This window comes from Triticum urartu, chromosome 6 (assembly GCF_003073215.2).
Source record: "Triticum urartu cultivar G1812 chromosome 6, Tu2.1, whole genome shotgun sequence".
NCBI classification, from domain to species: domain Eukaryota; kingdom Viridiplantae; phylum Streptophyta; class Magnoliopsida; order Poales; family Poaceae; genus Triticum; species Triticum urartu.
In genome coordinates, this window is record NC_053027.1 from 449,914,432 (window position 1) to 449,921,746 (window position 7,315).

Below are 7,315 nucleotides of genomic sequence, written 5' to 3' on the forward strand. Positions count from 1 at the left end.
TACCATAATTTCTTTGTTTGTTCTCCGCTATTAGTGACTTTGGAGTGACTCTTTGTTGCATGTTGAGGGATAGTTATGTGATCCAATTATGTTAGTATTGTTGAGGGAACTTACACTAGCGAAAGTATGAACCCTAGGCCTTGTTTCAACACATTGCAATACCGTTTACGCTCACTTTTATCATTAGTTACCTTGCTGTTTTTATAATTTCAGATTACAAATACCTTTATCTACCATCCATATACCACTTGTATCACCATCTCTTCGCCGAACTAGTGCACCTATACAATTTACCATTGTATTGGGTGTGTTGGGGACACAAGAGACTCTTTGTTATTTGGTTGCAAGGTTGCTTGAGAGAGACCATCTTCATCCTACGCCTCCTACGGATTGATAAACCATAGGTCATCCACTTGAGGGAAATTTGCTACTGTCCTACAAACCTCTGCACTTGGAGGCCCAACAACGACTACAAGAAGAAGGTTGTGTAGTAGACATCAAGCTCTTTTCCGGCGCCGTTGCCGGGGAGGTGAGTGCTTGAAGGTATATCTTTAGATCTTGCAATCGAGTCTTTTAGTTTCTTGTTTTATCACTAGTTTAGTTTATAAAAGAAAACTATAAAAAATGGAATTGAGTTTGTCTCATACGCTTCACCTTTTTAATATTTTTCGTAAGTATGATGGAAAGGAAAATTGTGCTCAAGTGCTAGAAGAGGAAATCTATAAAATGTTTGGCACTAAATCTTTGAATGATGAGCATGATTGCAATGTTGTTAGTATGAATTCCTTGAATATCCATGATGCTAATGTAACACCCCTGATGTGATTTACCTAATATGTAATCCAACTCTTGCCGTTTCCAGCGTTAAGTTATTTTATTTTCTCGGGTTTGGGTTTTTGCCTCCGTGTGTTGTTGTCATTGTCTTGCATCTCATATCATGTCATCATGTGCATTGCATTTGCATACGTGTTCGTCTCATGCATCCGAGCATTTTCCCCGTTGTCCGTTTTGCATTCCGGTGCTCCGTTCTCCTTCGATGGTCATTCGTACCTTTCTTTCGTGTGTGGGGATTAAACATTTCCGGATTGGACCGAGACTTGCCAAGCGGCCTTGGTTTACTACCGGTAGACCGCCTGTCAAGTTTCGTACCATTTGGACTTCGTTTGATACTCCAACGGTTAACCGAGGGACCGAAAAGGCCTCGTGTGTGTTGCAGCCCAACACCCTTCCAAAGTGGCCCAAAACCCACCTAAACCCCTTCTATCATCTAGAGTGTTCGATCATGATCGCGTGGCCTCAAACCGCACCTCTTTTGGACACTCCTAGCTCCCTCTATGCCTATATATAGACCCCCCCCTTTCGAAATCACGGACGAAACCCTAGCCCCCCTCCTCCTCCAGCCGCCGGACAAAAATCCGGACGGCCGGACACGTCCACTCCGCCCGTCCGCCACCACGTGTCGCCGTCCTACTCGTCGCGCCTGGTGCCCACTTCGCCGCCGATCCCGCCGGGCCGCGGGGCCCGCGTCTGGCCCTCCCAGCCCGAAGAGGCGCGCCGCCCGCCGCCTTCCTTCTCCTTCGCCGCGCCGCCTCCCCGCCTCCTCTTACCGGACCTCCGCCGCCGCGCCATTGCCGGCCGGAGGAGAGCTCCAACTCCAGCCGCCGCGTCCTTCCTCCGCCGCCCGCGCGTCCCAAGTCGCGGCCACCTCCGCCGTCCTCGTTCCCGCGCCGCTCCGGCCTCTCACCGCCCGGATTCGGCGCCCCGGCCTCCTTCCCCGACGAACTCCGGCGAGCTCGAGCTCCAAGTCCGGCAAACCTCGTTTTCCGCGCAGCCCGGATCTGGATCTGAGATTTGAATCTCGGGGTTGACTTTCCGTCCCTAACCCTAATTATTTTGTTATTTTCATCATGCTATAACTTTGCATCTGTAGATCCGTTTTGGGCATATAGCATATCAAAATGTTTGTCTCAGAGAGCACATCATTTCATCTCATTGCATCATTTTCATTTGAGTTCATCTTGATGCCTGAAATGCTGTTGGAAGAATGCTATTTGAGTTAATTGTCAGATCTGCTGCACCAAATACCTATTTGTCATTTTTGCCATGATTATTGTGTGCATGACATGCCCATGAGCTCTACATGTGTTTTGTCATATGCTTTGACATCTATCCAGAGGTGCCATACATGTATTTTTGTGATTTGTGTGGTCACTAGCACAAGCGTGCAAAGTGGTGCATTCGTTAATGCTAATTTCAGGGACTTAGCAATTCCACTAAGTCCTTGATCTGTTTTTATCAATATGCCATATGTTCATGTTGTTTCCTAGTGATCCGTGCCTCTTTTGAGGATAATCAGTAAGAGTGATTTGTTAATCTTGTAGTGATCTATCCATCCATTTCTTTGTTTGCATTGATGGAGCACCCTAGCTTGAGTCAATCGAGCTCTACTTTTGCTATTTCGTGAATCTGGACAGATTGTCTACTTGTTAGCATTTTGCCGAGGATGTTGTAGTTGATTCGTGCATGCTATGTTATTGTTCTTGCCATGTCTAGCTTGTATAATGTGTATTCTTGATGGGTGCATGCTTAGATTGTCATGCCTTGCTCTGTAGTGAGTGCGTCAAGCTCGTGAACATGCCTACTTGATATCTGATTTGCATGCTCCAGTTTTTCACAAAGTCTGTGATCTGATTATGTTTTTGCCATGTTCACATGCTTGCAATTGTATTTTCTAATCCCTTTTGGCTCAAGGTCACTAAGGGACTTTTGTTAAGCTCTTTGAGTAGCTCCATGCCATGCTTTACTTTGCCATGTTCAGGCCCTGTAGTATATAGTTTTCATGCTCCAAAGTGTGCTATCTGATCTGAAATTCCAGACAAGTGTTAATTTCACTAAGTCTGAAATCTATTTATCAATTGCACTTTTGCCATGCTTGTTTGAACCTGTTAATGAATGAATTGGCCGTAGCTCAGTGTTCATCTTTTGTTAAGCTTCATGAATGGATCCCTGCCATGAATTTTGTTGCCATATTTGGGTGCTGTAGCATGTTTAGCTTGTTGCATTTAGATGGCTACTTGCTGTATATCGCAGACTGGTGCCATATTTGAATTGCTTGCCATTTCCAAACCGTGTCTCCGATTCCGGCGTTCTTTATATTGTTTTCAAGCGAAATCATCTCACCTTTCCAGTGGCACACTTAGATTACCAAGTTGAGTCCAGGTTCATTCTTTCCTTGTCAAATCTTGCATATGCATCACATATCGCATCCCGCATAGCATACCATGTTTGCATCATGTTGTTTGAGCTTTGCACGTGGTTGATTGTGTCCTTTTGCTTGTTTGTCTTGTTTGGGTAGAGCCGAGAGATGAGTTCGCTAACGAGGATCCCGTTGAGTTTGCTTTCGAGGATACAGTCAACTCTGACAACATTGCAGGCAAGATGATCATACCCTCGAAATCACTTCTATCTTTGCTTTGCTAGATGCTCGCTCTTTTGCTATGCCTATGCTACGATGCCTACCACTTGCTTATCATGCCTCCCAAGTTGCCATGTCAAACCTCTAACCCACCATGTCCTAGCAAACCATTGATTGGCTATGTTACCGCTTTGGTCAGCCCCTCTTATAGCGTTGCTAGTTGCAGGTGAAGATCGGAGACCGTTCCTTGTTGGAACATTATTTTCTTGTTGGGATATCATTATATTATCTTGTTATCTTAGTGCATCTATATACTTGGTAAAGGGTGGAAGTCTCGGCCTCTCGCCTAGTTCTTTGTTCCACTCTTGCCGCCCTAGTTTCCGTCATATCGGTGTTATGTTCCCGGATTTTGCGTTCCTTACGCGGTTGGGTGATAATGGGAACCCCTTGACAGTTCGCCTTGAATAAAGCTTCTCCAGCAATGCCCAACCTTGGTTTTACCATTTGCCACCTAGCCTCTTTTTCCCTTGGGTTTCCGGAGCCCGAGGGTCATCTTATTTAAACCCCCCCGGGCCAGTGCTCCTCTGAGTGTTGGTCCACCTCGTCAGCCGCCGGTGGCCACCAGGGGCAACTCTGGGCTGGCCTACCGGAAGTTTGGACAATCTGAGTGTGCCCTGAGAACGAGATATGTGCAGCTCCTATCGGGAATTGTCGGCACATTCGGGCGGTGTTGCTGGATTTGTTTTAACTTGTCGAAGTGTCTTGTAGAACCGGGATACCGAGTCTGATCGGAATGTCTCGGGAGAAGGTATATCCTTCATTGACCATGAGAGCTTGTCATGGGCTAAGTTGGGACTCCCCTGAAGGGTTTTGAACTTTCGAAAGCTGTGCCCGCGGTTATGGGAAGATGGGAATTTGTTAATGTCCGGTTGTAGATAACTTGAACCTTAACTTAATTAAAATGAATCAACCGTGTGTGTTACCGTGATGGTCTCTTCTCGGCGGAGTCCGGGAAGTGAACACGGTGTTGGAGTAATGCTTGCCGCAGGTTGTTCTCTAGTTATTCGTTCGCGCTTTGCCTTCTCTTCTCGCTCTCTTTTGTGAACAGGTTAGCCACCATATATGCTAGTCGCTTGCTGCAGCTCCACATATTACCTTGCCTTACCTATAAGCTTAAATAGTCTTGATCGCGAGGGTGCGAGATTGCTGAGTCCCTGTGGCTCACAGATTACTTCCAAACCAGATGCAGGGCCAGACGAATCCATTCCAGATGACGCGCTTGAGCTCAAGTGGGAGTTTGACGAGGACTCACGCCGTTACTATGTGTCTTTCCCTGATGATCAGTAGTGGTGCCCAGTTGGGGCGATCGGGACCGTGTCGCATGTTGGGTTGGTCTTTTATTTTGGCACCGTAGTCGCGCCATGAGTGATTGGATGATGTAATGCTATTTATGTACTTTATTTGATGTGGCGAGTGTAAGCCAACTATGTACCTTCCCCTTTTATTATCTATATTACATGGGATGTTGTGAAGATTGCCGTACTTGCGATATTGCTTTCAATGCGGTTATGCCTCTAAGTCGTGGTTCGACACGTAGGAGATATAGCCGCATCGAGGGCATTACAGCTAATGATATGCAAAGCCACAAGCTTGGGGAAGCTATGTTTGATGAAGATGATATTTTTTGTCCCCCAAGTTTTGATGAGCAAATTTATTATGATGAAAGCATGCCTCCTATCTATGATGATTATTGTGCTGACATGTATGCTTTAAAGAATAATGATAACCATGAAACTTGTCATCTTGATCTTAATTTTCAATCACATGATAGTTATTTTATTGAGTTTGCTCCCAGTATTATTCATGAGAAGAATTTTTCTTATGTGGAGGTAGTAAATTTTCTATGCTTGTAGATCATGAAAAAGAATGCTTTAAGTGCTGGTTATATTGTTGAATTCATTCATGATGCTACTTAAAATTATTATGAGGGAGGAATATATGCTTGTAGGAATTGCAATAATATAAAGTTTCCTCTCTATGTGCTTAAAGTTTTGAAGTTATGCTTGTTTTGCCCTCCTATGCTAGTTGATTATTGTTCCCATAAGTTTTTTGGTCACAAAATTCCTATTCATAGGAAGTGGGTTAGACTTAAATGTGCTAGTCATATTCTTCATGATGCTCTCTTTATGTTACAATTCTTATCTTTTATGTGAGCATCATTGAAATCATCATGCCTAGCTAGGGGCGTTAAACAATAGCGCTTGTTGGGAGGCAACCCAATTTTATTTTTGTTCCTTGCCTTTTTTACTGTTTAGTAATAAATAATTCATCTAGCCTCTGTTTAGATGTGGTTTTATTGTTTTAATTAGTGTTTGTGCCAAGTAGAACCTTTGGGAAGACTCGAGGAAAGTCTTGTTGATCATGCAGTAAAAAACAGAAACTTTAGCGCTCACGAGAATTGCTGCCATTTTTATTTGGAGAGTGCTAATTAGTTAATTATTTTTTCATATGATTAATAGATAAATTCCTCAGGTCCAGAAATTTAGTTGAGAATTTTATGAGTTCCAGAAGTATACGTTTGATCCAGATTACTACAGATTGTTCTGTTTTTGACAGATTCTGTTTTTCGTGTGTTGTTTGCTTATTTTGATGAATCTATGGCTAGTAAAATAGTTTATAAACCATAGAGATGTTGGAATACAGTAGGTTTAACACCAATATAAATAAAGAATCAGTTCATTACAGTACCTTGAAGTGGTGATTTATTTTCTTATACTAACGGAGCTTACGAGTTTTCTGTTAAGTTTTGTGTTGTGAAGTTTTCAAGTTTTGGGTAAATATTCGATGGACTATGGAATAAGGAGTGGCAAGATCCTAAGCTTGGGATGCCCAAGGCACCCCATGAAGTAAATATGCCCTAGAGGTAATAATAAAGTTATTATTTATTTCCTTATATCATGATAAATGTTTATTATTCATGCTAGAATTGTATTAACCAGAAACATAATACATGTGTGAATACATAGACAAACAGAGTGTCACTAGTATGCCTCTACTTGACTAGCTCGTTAATCGAAGATGGTTATGTTTCCTAACCATAGACATGAGTTGTCATTTGATTAACGGGATCACATCATTAGGAGAATGATGTGATTGACATGACCCATTCCAATAGCTTAGCACCCGATCATTTAGTATGTTGCTATTGCTTTCTTCATGACTTATACATGTTCCTATGACTATGAGATTATGCAACTCCCATTTACCGGAGGAACACTTTGTGTGCTACCAAATGTCACAACGTAACTGGGTGATTATAAAGGTGCTCTACAGGTGTCTCCAAAGGTACATGTTGGGTTGGCGTATTTCGAGATTAGGATTTGTCACTCAGATTGTCGGATAGGTATCTCTGGGCCCTCTAGGTAATGCACATCACTTAAGCCTTGCAAGAAATGCAACTAATAAGTTAGTTGCAAGATGATGTATTACAGAACGAGTAAAGAGACTTGCCAGTAACAAGATTGAACTAGGTATTGAGATACCGACGATCGAATCTCGGGCAAGTAACATACCGATGACAAAGGGAACAAACGTATGTTGTTATGCGGCCTAACCGATAAACATGTTTGTAGAATATGTAGGAGCCAATATGAGCATCCAGGTTCCGCTATTTGTTATTGACCGGAGACGTGTCTCGGTCATGTCTACATTGTTCTCGAACCCGTAGGGTCCGCACGCTTAATGTTACGATGACAGTTTCATTATGAGTTTATATATTTTGATGTACCGAAGGTTGTTTGGAGTCCCGGATGTAATCGCGGACTTGACGAGGAGTCTCGAAATGGTCGAGACATAAAGATCGATATATTGGACGACTATATTTGCACACCGGAAAGGTTC